Below are 18418 nucleotides of genomic sequence, written 5' to 3' on the forward strand. Positions count from 1 at the left end.
TGGCCTCAATCAGTGGGTTACAGATCTGGTGTTGCCATGAGCTGTGGTATGGATCACAGATGTGGCTCGAATCTCAAGTTGCTGTGACTGTGGTATAGGCTGGCAGCTGTAGCTCCGATTCAGCCCCTAGCCTGGGACTCTCCATATGCCATAGGTGTGGTCCTAAAAAGCAAAAAAAAAAATAATAATAATAATAATTAAATAAATAGGTGATAAATGGATAGATAGGTGGGTAGATGAGAAAAAAAATTAAGAAATAATGTGTATCAGGAACCTAAGATATGTCAGGACTGCCAACCCTTCACTCCAATTCTATTTCCTCTTCCCCATAGTTAGAGCTAGGCTGTATTTCCATGTCTTCTTGGGAGTAAAGCATGCCTATAAGGCTGATCTTAGCCAGTGGAATGTGAGAAATGAATGGATACCAAGCCTGGTCTACAAAAACCTCTCCATTGCCTTCTTCATGCTCTTTCCCCGTATTAACTGAATGCAGAGGATGGTCATAGTCAAGTGTTGGCAGAGCTGCAACATGGAAGAACTCGAGTGCCCTTGAGTGTGGGGGACAGCCCCCATTGACATGTCCACCTTGGACAGTTACAGCAGCAAGATAAAATTCTGTCAGTTCAAACCATACACTCTTCATAGTCCCATCTTACACTCTTGAAAAGTATTGAGGACTTAAAAAGTTTCGTTTATGGAAGCTATAGCCAGTGTATTAGCAATTAAAACTGAAAAAAAATTAGAAGACTTACTAATTCAAGAAGAATAAATATATTACATATCAACATAAATACATTTTTCTAAAACCACTCTATATTTTTTTAAGCAAAAAAATATAGGGAGTTCCCATCGTAGCTCAGCGGAAACGCATCTGACTAGTATCCATGAGGACACAGATTCCACCCCTGGCCTCACTCAGCAGGTTAAGGATCTGGCGTTGCTGTGAACTGTGATGCAGGCAGGCAGCTATAGCTCTGATTTGACCCCTAACCCGGAACCCTAAAAAGACAAAAAATAAACAAATATATGTATAAATATATATATATATATTTAGTGAGTTCCCTTGTGACTCAGGTTAAGGATCCAATGTTGTCACTCCAGTGGCTCAGGTCACTGCTGTGGTGCAAGTTCAGTCCCTGGCCTAGGAAATTTCATATGCTAGCACCAAAATACATGTGTATGTATATTTTAAAATTTCTTTAACATCTGGACCCAAATAGAATATAGACTAGATTGTCATATCTGATGCATTTAATTGATAAGATAAATTGTTTTGTTTTAAATAATGAAAAAAAGCCTCACACAGGTATGCAATTGAGAAAGAAGAATTTTAATAAGTTTTCTCAAATAATTTTGGATATTCTTGTATACTACATCTAAACTCTACAGACGATAGCTTCTTAAATAGTTGCAGTGTGAAATCTGAAACCAACAATAAACTTTCACATTCTGTTAAATTAAAGCCATTCATTTATGGTATATTCTGGTTTTTTTTTTTTTTTTTTTTTTTTTTTTTGCTATTTCTTGGGCCTCTCCTGCGGCATATGGAGGTTCCCAGGCTAGGGGTCGAATCGGAGCTGTAGCCACCGGCCTACGCCAGGGCCACAGCAACGCGGGATCCGAGCCACGTCTGCAACCTACACCACAGCTCACGGCAACGCCGGATCGTTAACCCACTGAGCAAGGGCAGGGACCGAACCCGCAACCTCATGGTTCCTAGTCGGATTCGTTAACCACTGCGCCACGACGGGTACTCCCCTATGGTATATTCTGAATGGATTCTTTTACCCATGTATAATTTTATAATATCCATTGATCGCTTGGAAAATAGTGATTCCCTGAACCACAGAGATCTTCCAAATATTAGCACATTTTATTACACATTTTATTTTATTTACTGTACTTTTAGGGCCACACCCGGGGCATATGGAGTTTCCCAGGCTAGGGGTCAAATTGGAGCTACAGCTGCTGGCCTGCACCACAGCCACAGTTTCACAGGATCTGAGCCTCATCTGTGACCTACACAGCAGCTCACGGCAACACCGGATCCTTAACCCACTGAGAGAGGCCAGGGATCAAACCTGCATCCTCATGAATACTAGTCGGGTTGTTAACTGCTGTGCCATGACAGGAACTCCTGTTACACATTTCAAAATCACATTTGCGGAGTTCCTGTTGTGGCGCAGCAGAAACGAATCCAACTAGTGACCATGAGAAACCATGAGAAAGACTGAAGAAGAAAGACTGAAAATATAAGCTAGAATTTTAACCATTTTCTTGCCGTTTTTCTGATGGTCTGGTCTTTAAAATGATACATTTTGGAATTCCCTGGTGGCCTCGTAGTTAAGGATTTGGTCTTGTCACTGCTGGGGAGTGAGTTCAATCTCTGGCCCAGGAATTGAACATACCGTAGGAACGCCCCCAACCCCCAAAAAGAAACATTTTGATATGGTCATATTTTATGAAGTCTTCCTTTCCTTCCTTCTTTTTAAAATATCCTCGGAGTTTCCGTAATGGCACAGCAGAAACAAATCTGACCACTATCCATGAGGATGTGGGTTTAATCCCTGACCTCACTCAGTGGATTGAGGGTCTGGTGTTGCCATGAGCTGTGGTGTAGGTTGCAGACACAGCTCCGATCCAGTGTCGCTGTGGCTGTGGTGTAGGCCGGCAGCTGCAGCTCCAGTTCAACCCCTAGCCTGGGAACTCCCATATGCCTCAGGTGTGGCCCTAAAAAGCAAAAAAATAAAATAAAAAATAAACGTCCTGGTATTACTAATAACAGTGCTGCCCCCAAATCATCAGGACTTATTAATTTTATAGCAGGACCCCCAAAGACTTCTGAGAAATTCTTGGCCTGCAAAAGAAAGGAATTCCCTTCTCTGGGAAAGCTGCCTCTACTCCTATATGATTAAAATGGCCATGTGCAGCAACAGCGCTAATAGAAGCCCCACAGGTGAGAATTCCTGGCCTCCTCCCCTTTCCCTATGTTCTAGGCCCCCACCTGGGGAGATTTGACTTTCTCTTTTTTCTGCTCTTTTCCCACTCCAGGTTTTCAAGCTTCTGACCCCCTGAATTTGATTAGCCTTCTCCCTCCTGGTTACACTGACTATGGAAACCTCACAAGATTCTCTTACTGAACCCTCTGGTATTTGTTATCCATGCTTCAGTATATAGTTCTTTGTGTTTAGTTATTCTTGTTGGCTTGGAAATTTGACCTATCGTATTTGCTCCTCTTCATCACATATGCTGCCAGTTTTCTCAAATGATTTTAAAATTAGAAGCCTTGCACATTATGGGAGAGGCTTTCTGTAGTATCAGCATGGCTCAGCTCACCCCTTCCTGAGAACTGCCTCACCCACCTTCAGGAAGGGGACATGGCAGCCATTTGTCATCTGGACCTGCCCCTCCCTGACCAGAGCTGACTGGGTCCAGGGTGAACAGCTGTCTGAAAACCAGTCAGTTTTCTCCCCTAAATGTAGAATTGGGCTTAAAATAAATGAGTCCATCCGCTGGTTGCTGGACTCAAAGATGGGCCAGCTCAGGAGCTGTGGGTGGGCAAAGAAATCTAGACGGCTTGGAGTTCCCGTCGTGGCACAGTGGTTAACGAATCCGACTAGGAACCATGAGGTTGCGGGTTCAGTCCCTGCCCTTGCTCAGTGGGTTAACGATCCGGCGTTGCCGTGAGCTGTGGTGTACGTCGCAGACGCGGCTCGGATCCCGCGTTGCTGTGGCTCTGGCGTAGGCCGGTGGCTACAGCTCCGATTCGACCCCTAGCCTGGGAACCTCCATATGCCGCAGGAGCGGCCCAAAGAAATAGCAACAACAACAACAACAACAAAAGACAAAAAGACAAAAAAAAAAAAAAAAAAAATCTAGATGGCTGGTCTACTGGGGGAAGACAGGAAGCAGGTGTGCAGACAGGATGAGAGACAGAGACCTTGCAGCTTTGCGGAGTCAGATGAGATCTCTACCTGGGCTCCCAGAGTCTGGACAGCTCTTGGTCCCAGGCCCTGGGAGACTATTTACTGTGGGTTCCAGGAAAGCCCATATTTGCTCCAGAAAACTTACCCTTTTTGCTTTGACATACCTCCAATTTGACCAGGAGCCTTGGTAAATTCTTTGCCCTGGTTCTGGCTGAGGCAGGAAAAAAGAAAGTGTGACTATTAATTCCCATAACAGATGCTTCCTGAGCGTTCACAACATGTCTCATATGTTCAGAAGCTCCTGGGCATACAGACCAAGAGTCCACAGTCCCTGTGGTCAAATAACTTATGTTTATGGAGAAAACTAAGTTTTATGGAGATACTCAATTCCCATGGAACTAAGAACACTGCCCTCCCCCCGCCCCCCCGCCAAAGATGTGGCTAAATGGGATTTAAAAGTGATCTCTCAAGTAGGTATGGATATGTGCAAGATGCAGATAAATATAGACACATAGGATGCTTGTAACATCCTGACATAAGTATTAATTTGCTAGGGCTGCCAAAACAAAAGTCCACAGACTGAGTCACTTTAACAGTAGAAATGTATGGAGTTCCCATTGTGGTGCGCGAAAACAAATCTCACTAGGAACCATGAGGTTGCAGGTTCGATTCCCGGCCTTGTTCAGTGGGTCCGGTGTTGGCATGAGCTGTGGTGTAGGTCACAGATATGCCTCAGATCCTGTGTTGCTCTGCTGGTGGTGAAGGCCAGCAGCTGTAGCTCCAATTCAACCCTTAGCCTTGAAACCTCCATATGCCATGGTACAGCCCAAAAAGAAAAAAAAAGAAATTTATTCTCTCATGGTTCTGAGGCTAGAAGTCCAAATTCAAACTGTCAGCAGATTTGGTTTCTTCTGAGACCTCTCTCCTTGGCTTGCAAATGCCTACCACATCCCTGGACCTCATGTGGTCTTTCTTCTTTGTGGGCAGGCTTCCCTAGGATCTCTGTGCGTCCAAATCTCTCCAGTCAGATTGGATTAGGACCGACTCTAACAGCCTATGTTTAACTCAATCACCTCTCTAAAGGCACTATCTCCAAATAGTCACATTCAGAGGTACTGGGGGTAAGAGCTTCAATATGTAGATTGGGGAAGGAAACACAGCTCACCCCATAACAGTGCACAACAGCCAAACCCTTTAGAACCAACTGAAATATCTAATGATAGGCTAATGATTAAGCTCATTCAAGAAATATATACTGAGTGCTCCCAGGGCCAGCGCTGTTGCTGAGTTCCTGGCCACAGTCTAGTGGGGGCAGGGGGTGGATAGACAAACCATAAAAGAGACAGCCTGGTATGGTTCTCACAGCACAGATTCTGGACGGAGACTTCCTTGCTGCCCTACTTACTAGCTGGATGGCTGGGCAAGCTGTTGAACCTCTCTGTACCTCGGTTTCCGCATCTGTAAAGTAAGAGCACTTTCCTCTGTTTTAGGAATGAAATACTTATCAAGTACTTAGAATAGCAGCTGGCACATAGCTCTATGAGTGGTAAATAGATAAATTTGTGAACCTCTGTCCCAGTCTGGCCTTGAAAATCAGGTCTGTGTTGGAGTTCCCATCGTGGCACAGTGGTTAACGAATCCGACTAGGAACCATGAGGTTGCGGGTTCGATCCCTGCCCTTGCTCAGTGGGTTAACGATCCGGCGTTGCCGTGAGCTGTGGTGTAGGTTGCAGACGCGGCTCGGATCCCGCGTTGCTGTGGCTCTGGAGTAGGCCGGTGGCTACAGCTCCGATTCGACCCCTAGCCTGGGAACCTCCATATGCCGTGGGAGCGGCCCAAGAAATAGCAACAACAACAACAACAAAAGACAGAAAAAAAAAAAAAAAAAAAAGAAAAAAAGAAAATCAGGTCTGTGGTAGACGGCATTAAATGGGCTCCAGTGTGACCTCCCTCCTCACAGCCAGGCCCTTTGCCGTGTTGCTCTGTAATTTTTCAATATGTGGTGGAGTTTGCTTCTTTGCCCCTTCCCTTCAGCCCATGTGACTTGTTCTGGCCAGTGGGGTGTTAGCAGATGTGAAATTGGTAGAGATTTGAGGTGTGCTAGTGGGTGTGCCCCCTTTGTGTTTCTCTCATTATCCTGAGAACCTGCAGGAACTAGCCTGCTCATTCACTAGGAACCATGAGGAGACATATGGACCAGAGTCACACAAACTGACCCACAAACACCTCAGTGAGAACTAATTTGAGACTTATTTCATGACATGAGGAAATGGCCTCAACGAATTACATGATGGCCAAAGAAGATAAAACAATTTATAAGCAAGATCCTATATTTATTTCAAGTAAATATGTGTACGTGTTTGTGTGTATCCGTGCAAAAATATAGACCGAAATGTCAATTAGTGGTTGTCCCACTGGGTGGTGATTTTTATTTTGTGTGTGTGTGTTTTCCATGCTTTAAGTAAGCTAAATGACCATGTTTGGATTATTTATTTATTTACTTATTTATGTATCCATCTTTTGTATTTATTTGTTTATTTATCGGTCTTTGTATTCATTTATTTATTTATTGGTCTTTTGTCTTTTTAGGGCTGCACCCGCAGCATATGGAGGTTCCCAGGCTAGGGGTTGAATCAGAGCTGTAGCCGCCGGCCAACGCCACAGCCACAGCAACACAGGATCCGAGCCGCGTCTGCAGCCTATACCACAACTCATGGCAACACCGGATCCTTAACCCACTAGGCAAGGCCAGGGATCAAACCTGCAACCTCATGGTTCCTAGTCGGATTCGTTAACCACTGAGCCACAACGGGAACTCCTGGATTTTATATTTAGATTGTGAGACATTATTTGAAAAGATACCTAGATGGATGGAGAGATGAATGGTAACTGGGTGGATTGAAGCTGTCCCTCCCTGGTTGGTGCCTGTTCTTTCATCCCAGATTTTGGTCTGGATTCTGCTGTGGTGTCCAAACCCACACTGCAGTAGGGCTGGAGGCCACACAGAATGTCTGATTGAAGGAGTTTGGAAAATGATTTATAAGATAGCCTTTCAAGGTGACACAACTTGTTGAGATTCTTTGAGGCCCTTGGAATGGTTCCTGTAGGGCTTGGAACATCATGTTTAAATGCATTTGGACACATGCCAGGTCAGCATGAAATTAGAGGTTAACATTTAGTTTAAGAACAAAACAAGAGAAAGCCTGAGGAACAAGCTCGAAATATCAGCTCTGCTTTCTCCAATTACTTCATTTTAGGACACACTGTCCCACACTGTTGACTTGCCGTCCCCCCTCCCCAGCCCCCACTTCAAGGGTGATCAGCCCTGGTAGGTGGCACCTGGGTGTGCAGGGCATGAACTCTTGAGCTAGAGCAGGACAAATTGTGCAGCCTTGGCTCCATCTCACTCTGGATTCAGAATCTACCCTGGCAACACTGTGGTTTCCAGGCCTTGGTAGGAAAGACAGTTGGTATGTTCTTTTCTGATACCTTTTTTTTTTTTTTTTTTTTTGGTCTTTTTAAGGCCTCACCCACAATATATGGAGGTTCCCAGGCAAGGAGTCTAATCAGAGCTGTAGCCACCAGCCTACGCCAGAGCCACAGCAGCTCGGGATCCAAGCCACGTCTGCGACCTAAGGATCACGGCAATGCCAGATCCTTAACCCACTGAACCAGGGATCAAACCCGCATCCTCATGGATGCTTGTAGGGTTTGCTAACTGCAAGCCATGTTGGGAACTCCACGATCCTTTTTAAAATCCACTCTGTCGAAATCTAATTTAGAGACAATAAAATCCATCCATTTTAAATGTACGGGTCAGTGAGTTTTGACAAATACACGCATTCTTGGTATTCCTGCTGTGGTGCAACGGGATCAGCAACGTCTCTGCAGTGCCAGGTCGCAGGTTTGGTCCCCAGCCCAGCACAGTGGGTTAAAGGATCCAGTGTTGCCACAGCTGCAGCGTAGGATGCAACTGTAGCCTGAGGCTCAGATCTGCTCCCTGGCCCAGGAACTCCATGTGCTGCAGGGGGACCAAAAAAGGAAAAAAATATGTACACTCTTGTAGCCACCACCACAATCAATATATAGAACTTCACCATCAACCTTTCAAGCTCCTGCAGGTCCCTTTGTAGTCAGTCCCGATCCCTGCTCCCAGCCTTCAGCAACCACTGATGTAGATGAGGTTTGCCCTTTCTAGAATGTTACATAAATGAAGTAACACAGTATGCACCCTTTTGCATCGGGCGTCTTTTGCTCAGCATAATGTTTCTAAGATTCATCCAAGTTGTGGTATCAATAGTTCTTTTCTTCTGTTGCATTGTATGGATGAACCACACTTTCTTTATTCATTCACCTTTTGATGGACATTTGGGTGATTTCTAGTTTGGGGCTGTTATAAATAAACTTTTCTGTCTTTTTTTTTTTTTTTTTTTTTTTGCGTTTTGACTGTACTTATATGATAGCTGTTAGGGGACTCAGTAGCTACAGAATGAATAATTCCATTGCTTTTGCACCAAGAAAAAATATCTGATCAAACAAGTTGATGATTCACTCTATTTTTTGAACCATTCACTCAAGAAACCATTTATCCACTAAACATTCACCTGCCACCTACTATGACTACCAGTAACCTTCTTTACTGAGTGCTTAATAAGGTCACCACGCTTTGAATGTTATTGGGATTTTCACATTCATCTCTCACGACTGTCATATAGGGTAGCTGAGAACTGGTCTCAGCTTAAGGTGCTTCTTTAACCATAATGTGCTATGCAAATAGCATATTTTTCAACAAAAGAATTTTCTCTACAACTTAGATTTTTTCATTTATGTCCTGGCCTGCCCTCCTCTCTCTCATTCCACTTGCCGTGAATTGATGAGGTTTTATGACAATCTCTCCTCTAATCAGGACCAAATGGTCAATGACATAGCTCAGGCTTTTGTGTTTATTGGCTGACACCAAGAGGAAGACATTACACTCCCGACATCCCTGGCATCAGAGCCAGATTGGTATTCACTCCAGACGCACACAAAACACTCCATCTTCCAGACACACGATTGCGCCAAGGTCAATCGAGTCAACAAAATAAGTAACGCACTGGAAAGCCAAGGGCAGTCCTGTCCTTACGTGGCACACAGAAATAGAGTTAAATTTCTGAGTTCCTACCGAAAGCTCATCAGGAACTTTGGGAAAAGAAAGAAAATGAGAAGATGAAACAGAGAAAGACTTTCTTAAAGAGTTGAATTGGAGTTCCTGTCGTGGCTCAGTGGTTAGTGAATCAGACTAGAAACCATGAGGTTGCAGGTTCGATCCCTGGCCTCGCTTAGTGAGTTAAGGATCTGGCATTGCCATGAGCTGTGGTGTAGGTCACAGACATGGCTTGGATCTGCCGTTGCTGTGGCTCTGGCTAGGCCGGCAGCTATAGCTCTGATTAGACCCCTAGCCTGGGAACCTCCATGTGCCGCAGGAGCAGCCCTAGAAAAGGCAAAAAGACACACACACACACACACACACACACACACACACACACACACAAAGAGTTGAATTAGTATGAGAGCCAAGAACAAGCTGAAAGAAGAGTTATCAAGAAAGTATAAATAAGGGGAGGAAAAGAGCACATCAGAGCTTCTACCATCTGTCAAACACCGTGCTAATCCAGGTGTTCTCGAATTTGGCTGGTCCACAATCCCCTAGGGGGGCTTGTGAAAATACAAATTGCCGGGCCTCAGACCCAGAATTTCTGATTCAGCAGGTCTGGAGTTTGAGCTCAAGCATTTACAGGTGCTGTTGATACTGCTGGTCCAAAGACCACACTTTGAGATGCACTCAGATTTGATAATATGTGCTAGACCCATGTAGATCCCATGAGCACTATGAAGTAGGTCTCATTGTCCCCATTTTGCACATGAGGAAAGTAGAGCTCAGAGAACTTTGAGAACTTGACTTGGGTCCATAGCTAGTGAGCAACAAAGCCAAATTTTGGGGGAGTTTGTGTTTTGTTTTGTCTTTTTAGGGCCATACCCACAGCATATGGAAGTTTCCAGGCTAGGAGTCAAAGCAGAGCTGCAGCTCCTGGCCTACACCACAGCCACGCAACACCAGATCTGAGCTGTGTCTGTGACCTACACCACAGCTCATGGCAATGCCAGATCCTTAACTCACTAATTGAGGCCAGGGATTGAACCCACAACCTCATGGTTCCTAGTTGGATTCATTAACCACTGAGCCATGATGGGAACTCCTGTTTTGTTTTTGCTCTCACATGTATTATCAAATTTAATTCTCACTGTAGAAATATTTGAATACACATCAAGTTTACTGAGTCAACAATAAAAGTGAATGGAATATCAGGGAGTTCCCGTCGTAGTGCAGTGGTTGGTGAATCCGACTAGGAACCATGGGGTTGCCGGTTCAATCCCTGGCCTTGCTCAGTGGGTTAACGATCTGGTGTTGCCGTGAGCTGTGGTGTAGGTTGCAGACGCGGCTCGGATCCAGCGTTGCTGTGGCCCTGGTGTAGGCCAGCGGCTATAGCTCCAATTCGACCCCTAGCCTGGGAACCTCCATATGCCACGGGAGCGGCCCAAGAAATGGCAAAAAGCCAAAAAAAAAAAAAAAAGTGAATGGAGTATCACAATAGCAAGACATGGAAACAAACTAAATGTCCATCAATAGATAAATGGATTAAGAAGATGTGGTACATATACACAATGAAATCCTACTCAGCCATAAAAGAACAAAATAATGCCATTTGCAACAACATGGGTGCAACTTAGATTCTCATACTAAGTGAAGTAAGTCAGAAAAAGAAAGACAAATACTGTATGATATCATTTATATGTGGAATCTAAAAAATGGCACAAATGAACCTACCTACAGAACAGAAAAAAACTCATGGACATGGAGAACAGACTTGTGGTTGCCAAGGGGGAGGAGGAGAGACTGGGATGGACGGGGAGTCTGGGGTTAGTAGATGCAAACCATTACATTTAGAATGGATAAGCAATGAGGTCCTACTGTATAGCAGAGGGAACTATATCCAGTCACTTGGGATAGAACATGATAGAAGACAATATGAGAAAAAAATGTGTATATATATATATATATATATACACACAGACACACATATATATGTAAATTGTAAATCAATTATAATAGAAAAAAATTTTAAAGTGAATGGAGGCATTCCACAGAAAGTCATGATCCTTGGAAGTCCCCATTGTGGCTCAGTGGTAACTAACCTGACTAGTATCCATGAAGACCCAGGTTCCATCCCTGGCTTCACTCAGTGGGTTGAGGATCTGGTGCTGCTGTGAGCTGTGGTGTAGGTCAAAGACACAGCTTGGATCTGACATTGCTGTGGCTGTGGTGTAGGCTGGCTGCTACAGCTCCACTTGGACCTCTAGCCTGGGAACTTTCATATGCCACAGGTGCAGCCCTAAAAATAAAATAAGTAAAATAAAATTTTTAAAAGTGAATGGAATAAACCCTACAGGCAAGCAGGAACACTTTATAATCCTCCAACCAACCATTCCTCATTTATCATTTATCTTAATGGCAGAAAATTTTGAATGTCCAGATATAGAAATATAGAAATACCTTTTGTTCCCTAATTTTGTTTTTGTTTTACTTTTTAGGTCCTCATCCGTGACATATGGAAGTTCCTGGACTAGCGGTCGAATTGGAGTTGCAGCTGCCAGCCTATGCCACAGCCAGAGCAATACCTATGCCACAGCTGTGGCAACACCGGATCCTTAACCCACTGAGCAAGGCCAAGGATTGAACCTTCATTCTCATGGATACTTGTTGGGTTTGTAACCCACTGAGCCATGATGAGAACTCCCTGTGTCAAATTTTATTTTATTTTATAGGTATTTATTTGCTTTTTGCTTTTTTTAGGGCCGCACTTGCAACATATGGAGGTTCCCAGGCTAGAGGTCAAATCGGAGCTGTAGCCGCTGACCTACATCACAGCCACAGCAATGTCAGATCCAAGCCACATCTGTGACCTATACCACAGCTCACAGCAACACCAGATCCCCAACCTGCTGAGCGAGGCCAGGGATCAAACCTGCATCCTCATGGATGCTAGTCAGATTCGTTTCCACTGAGCCACGATGGGGATTCCCTTGTGTCAAATTTTAGATTTCGCATGTAAGTGGTATCATATGGTATTTGTATTTCTCTTTCTGACTTAATTTGCTTAGTATGAAAATCTCTAGGTCCATCCATGTTGCTGCAAATGGCATTATTTTATTCTTTTTAATGGCTGAGTAATAGTTATATTCAATACATATTTTGAACATATATATAATGGGATATATATTTGGAATATATATGATATTGCTATATATATTCCATTATATATACATTTTATATATATATATATATATATATATATAGAATGCCACTATGAACATTGGGGTGCATGTATTTCAAATTATAGTTTTGTCTGGGTGTATGCCCAGCAGTGGGATTGCTGGATCATATGGCAACTCTATTTTCAGTTTTTTGAGGACCCTCCAACCCAACTTTAAATTTGGGTCTGTCTCACTCTAAAACACATGGTTTTCCCACTATTTCAAACTTCCCCCACACTCTTCCTGGAAAAGCAGACCTACACTATTATCTAAGCTAGTCAGTGTTGTCAGAATCTCCAGTGTTTAAGAGTAAACAGGTACAGTGACATCATGTAGAGTCACATGCTACCACAATAATAGGGTAGGTAACTGAATGGTTTGGAAAGGATCCAGACTGTAGGAGTCAATGACCCTGACCAAAACTACCTGCTCCTTTGAAGTTAACTCAGGAGGCAGAAAACTCCAAGGTGACCCACCAGCCCCAGCTTCCTCCTTTCATAAAGACAGAGCCTGGCTACAAATCAGATTTTCATCTGACTTCTGATCTCCTTTCTGCTTCCCATAAGCCTCCAGCTGAATTCATTTAGCGTAAGAAACAATGCTATAAAATATGTAAAAGCAAAAACTTCAAACCTCGGTAGATTTCCTCATGTGAACAAAGAAATTCTATCTTCCTGTTGAATTTTTGTCTTCTAAAACACTTTAATTCAAACAAAAATTACCAATTTGAGAAATGAGAGAGGAACTAATGTTGTAGATTACAAAGATAAAAGGATGATAAGAGACATTTCTGAACAACTTTATGTCAATAAATTTGACAACTTGGATGAAATAGATGAATTCCTTGAAAGACACAAACTACCAAAGCTCACTGAGGAACAAATAGATAACCAATAACATCTATTAAAGAAATTGAATTTTTAGTTTAAAACTTCTCCACAAAGAAAACCATAGGTCCCTATGGCTTTATAGGTAAATTCTACCAGACATGTAAGGAAGAAATTATATGAATTCTATCCCAGTTTTTTTGGAAAATCAAAGAGAAATTATTTCCCAACTAACTATGAAGTTAAAATTACACTGAGGGAATTCCCATTGTGGCTCAGGGGTAATGAACCTGGCTAATATCCATTAGGATGTGGGTTCGATCCCTGGCCTCGCTCAGTGGGTTAAGGATCCAGCACTACCATGAGCTATGGTGTAGTTTGCAGACATGACTTGGATCCTGTGTGGCTGTGGTATGGGCAGGCAGCTGCAGCTCTCTTTCAACGCCTAGCCTGAGAACCTTTCTGCTCTAAAAAGAAAAAAAAATTAAGAGGGGTGGGAAGCAAATCACAATTTTAGTAATGCCGGACAAGATGGAATCCTCAGCCTCATAAAAGCTCCAGGAAGTAAGCAAGGTTCATATGTGTCCCTGCTTTGCAGGGACAAGGAAACAGGATGGGGAAAGTTTGACCTACATAGCTCCCCTCTGGTGGTAGGGAAGGTAGAGATAGACAGCAGGACACCCAAAATAAGCTATTTCATGATTTCCCTGTGGATGAGGTTAGAAAACCTTCAAAGTCACCAGAGGGTATCATAGATGGTCCCTCGAGAAGACTCCGGAGATGGCACTTCACCTCATGGGAAGATTTTTTTTTTAACTTTTTACTATAGAGAATTTCAAATGTATCTACAGGAGATACAGCATAATGATGTCCCACACTGCTTAGCCTGCACCAACCAACAGCCATCAACCAGCTTGTGCTTCTAGGCCTCCACCCATTGCCTCTGTCACATACAGTAGTCCCCACAGTGAGTGGTCCCCCTTTTCGGTGGATGCCTGAAACTGTGGATAATACCGAACCCTATATATATGATATATATAGATAAAGTTTATAAGTTAGGCTTAGTTAGGAGATAAATCATAATAACCAACAGTAAACTAGAATGATTAACAATATACTGGAATAAAATTTATGTGCATGTGGTCTCTGTAAAACGAAGGTTGCTCGAATACCAATACTGTGATACTAAGACAGTTGATCTGATGCCCTAGGGGCCTGCTAACAGAATAACAGGGGGATACCCTGGACAAAGGGATGATTTACATCCAGGGCAGGACAGAGTGGGATGGAGTGGGACTTTACCATTTGACTCAGAATGACATGCAATATAAATTTTCCATGGGAAAATTATAGATATATGATATACATGTAGAACTGATCCCCTTGCTGTACGCCTGAAACTAATACAACATTGTAAGTCCACTCTAACAATTTTTTTTCATTTTTATTTATTTTATTTTTCTTTTTTAAGGTCCTAACATGCAGCATATGGAAGTTCCCAGGCTAGGGGTCGAATTGGAGCTGCAGCTGCCAGCCTCCACCACAGCCACAGCAATGCCAGATCTGAACTACACCTGTGACTTATGCTGCAGCTTGCAGCAATACCCAATCCTTAACCTACTGAGCAAGGCCAGGGATAGAACCCACATCTTCATGGGTACTGGTTGGGTTCTTAACCTGCTGAACCACAATGGGAACTCCCAATAAATTTTTTAAAGAAATAAAGGAAGGAAGGAAGGAAGGAAAGGGGGTAGGGAGGGAGGGAAGGATGTAGGAAGGGAGGGAGGAAGCAAGAAAAATACAAAAAACTAAACTAAAATTTCCCTTGGAGTTCCCTGGTGGCTCAGTGGTGAAGGATTTAATGTTGTCACACCTGTGGCTTGGTGCAGCTGCTGTGGTGCAGGTTTGATCCCTGACCTGGGGAACTTTGGCCTGCCATGGATGTGGCCAAAAATAAAGTAAAATAAAAAAAATAAATAAAATAAAATTTCCCCCAATGAGCAAGTTCTTTACATTAGTAATGGTCACCTGCAAGTCTAGGTGAATAAGATTCTGAAGCCCTGTTAAAACATATTAGAGGAGGAGTTCCTGTTGTGGCTCAGTGGTTAACAAATCTGACTAGGAACCATGAGGTTGCTGGTTCAATCCCTGGCCTCACTCAGAAGGTTAAGGATCAGGCATTACCGTGAGCTTTGGTGTAGGTCGCAGACACAGCTCAGATCCCGAATTGCTGTGGCTGTGGTGTAGGCCGGTGGCTACAGCTTCTATTAGACCTCTAGCTTGAGAACCTCCATATGTTGCAGGTGCGGCCCTAGAAAAAGACAAAAAACAAACAAACAAAAAAAAAACCCACATTAGAAAGAAAGGCGGGATTGATGACTGATATCTGACATGGGCATGTGATGGGACGGTAGTAGAGATTTATATTCCTAATCTATTTTACTCCCCTCTTTTAGAAGTCTGAATAGAAAGAAGTAAGATCATTACATGTGGCTTAAGAACAGAGTGTTGAATGTGATTATGGAGTCAGGGCAGGCTCAGAATCAAAGTGGTTATTTTTCTTTTCTTTCCGTGTGTGTGTGTGTGTCTATGTCCACAGCACACAGAAGTTCCCAGGGCAGGGACTGAACCTTTGCCATAGCAATAACCTGAGCCACAACAGGGACAATGATGCATCCTTAACCACTAGGCCACCAGGGAACACCTTTTTGCTTTTAATGATAATTCCCAGTGCTGATAATGTGCAAGAAAATGGCACTTTCAGATACTATTTGTGAGAACATAAACTGGTATAATTTTTCAAGAGGACAATTTGACAATATGTAACAAAAACCTTAAAAGTTTGCATATCCTTTGATCTAGAAATTCTACAGTCAGAAATTTATCCCGGGAATGTGCAGAAAGACTTTATGAAGTTGTTTGTTCGACCAGTCTATAGTAATAGAACATAACATCAACCTAAGGGTTTGCCTGTAGGGAATTCACTTAAGGCAGTATGCTATCTCATCAGTGACCTTTCAGTCATTCAAATATCACAGAATACGTGTAAGGGCACAGAAAGAGGTTGATGACATATCATTGAGTGAAAAAAAAAAAAAAAGGTCTAAAGTAGTGTGTTCAGGGAGTTCCCATTACGGCTCAGCAGAAACGAATCTGATTAGCAGGTTCGATCCCTGGCCTCACTCAGTGAGTTAAGGATCTGGCATTGCTGTGAGCTGTGTTGTAGGTTGCAGATGTGTCTCAGATCCCGAGTTGCTGTGGCTGTGGCGTAGGCCAGCAGCTGCAGCTCCAATTCAACCCCTAGCCTGGGAACCCCCATATGTCTCAGGTGTGGTCCTAAAATACAAAAAAATAAAATAAAATAAAAGTAGTATATTCAGTAAATCCCATTTTTTATTTTTTAAAAAGGGATTTATGCATATAAACATGAGTGGAATAAGAAGTCTCACAGAGAACTCTTCCTCATATTCTGCGATAATCTATATGGGAAAAGATTCTGAGAGAGAATGAACATGTATATGTGTATGACTGGCTCCTTTGTTGCACAACAGAAATTATCACAACCTTGTGAATTACCTATACATTACTAAAACTTAAAGAAAAACATGTCTCAGTAGTTCTACCAAAGTATTAATAGTTAATATTAGAATGTTAATATTACCTGATGGTAAGAGTAGGGATAATTTATATTTTCTTCCTTTTGCTTATCTGATTTTTCAAAATTTTCTAGAGGGAATTTAATTTTTTTTAAAGATAAATGCTTTGGAGTTCCCTAGTGGCTCAGTAGGTTAAGGACCTGGTGTTGTCACTGCTGTGGCTCCAGTCAATCCCTGGCCTGGGAAATTTCTACATGCCATGGGTGCGGCCAAAAAAAAAACAGGAAAAAAAGCTTTAATAACAAGTACTTTAAATTACAGTTGCCAGATACCATGGGATATACATACACCAAAAGATGATTTATTGTTTAATCTGAAATTTAAATTTAAGAGGGTGTTTTGTATTTTTATTTGCTAAATCTGACAAACCTACTTTTTATTTTTTTTGGCCATGCCCATGGTATGTGCATCAAATCTGCACCACAAGCGGCAACAGAGACAACCCCAGATCCTTAACCCACTGAGGCACAAGGGAGCTCCAGGAAAGACTGCTTTTAATGCAAAGCAATCAAAGGGGAGCTGGGGCCTGGACCCCAATGTGCTGGCCACTTGGAGGACCGGAGGAGAGTCATGGATTGTTTCAAGTCTTTTAAACCAGGAAATAGGAAGGGAGATGCATTTGGAAGCCATATAGATGATACCTGGACTCTGCTACCACCACCACCATCCTCACTCCCCCACCCCAGCCCCATTCACCCCACAATCTGGATGTTCTGGGGCAAGTCCCTTGTCTCCCCTGAGCCTCAGTAAATTATTAGCCTGATTTGCCGGCATCAAATGAAAACATGTGTGTGCAGGCACTTTGTAAACTGCAAGTGCCAAGCAGCACATTATTATCATGTGAGTAAATTATACACACAAGGACACAATGAACAGGAGCAAAACATCTGCACAAGACAACTGCAGAATTGTTCCTTGCAGCAGATTTTTAATGGCTCTCTGAGGTCAAAACAACTCAAGGTTTAGTCACTCCAGGACCGAACCCATACATTAACATCTATCCAGATTGTTCTTACGACCCTATTTATAGATGCACTGATCGTTAAATAGTGTTGGAACACTTGGCCACAAGTCGGTTGTTAAATGTCTTGGCGAGTGGCTCAGAGGAAGGCCGCGTGCTTTACGAGGCTGGCAGCTCATAACTCCAGGCCCTCACCTTATCCTCGCACAGCAGGCTCAGTCACCTTGGAAACTGCCCTATTCTAGATGCAGAGCACAGAGCGCCCCGGCTGACATGGAATTAATCAGCAGCCGCCTTCTCTTCTGGTCTCTGTTACTGAAAAACAGTCAGTGCCTCTCCCACTGCTTTAGGAAGGATCCAACGGTGAGGTTTCAAGGATTTTCCAGGGGGAATTAAGACAGGAGTTTGACAAAATAGAAAAACAACATGAAGGAGAAAGAAATTAAGGGAGAAGGAAAGCGGAAAGGAGGGAAGGAAAAAAGAGAAGGAAAAATCAGAAGGAAGAAAATGAGAGCATTTATCCTACTTTATAGATGAGGAAAGTGAGGCCCAGAGGCCCAAGGTCACATGACCAGCAACAGCTCCTCCTGGGAACCAGCAACTCTGGAAAGAGTGACACAAAAATGCAGCATATTAGGAGTTCCTGTCGTGGCACAGCGGAAACGAATCCAACTAGGAACCATAAGGTTGCAG

This window comes from Sus scrofa, chromosome 13 (assembly GCF_054392235.1).
Source record: "Sus scrofa isolate SSC_HxYL_T2T_F1_AM1 chromosome 13, Sscrofa_HxYL_maternal_Yorkshire_Landrace_v2.0, whole genome shotgun sequence".
NCBI classification, from domain to species: Eukaryota; Metazoa; Chordata; class Mammalia; order Artiodactyla; family Suidae; genus Sus; species Sus scrofa.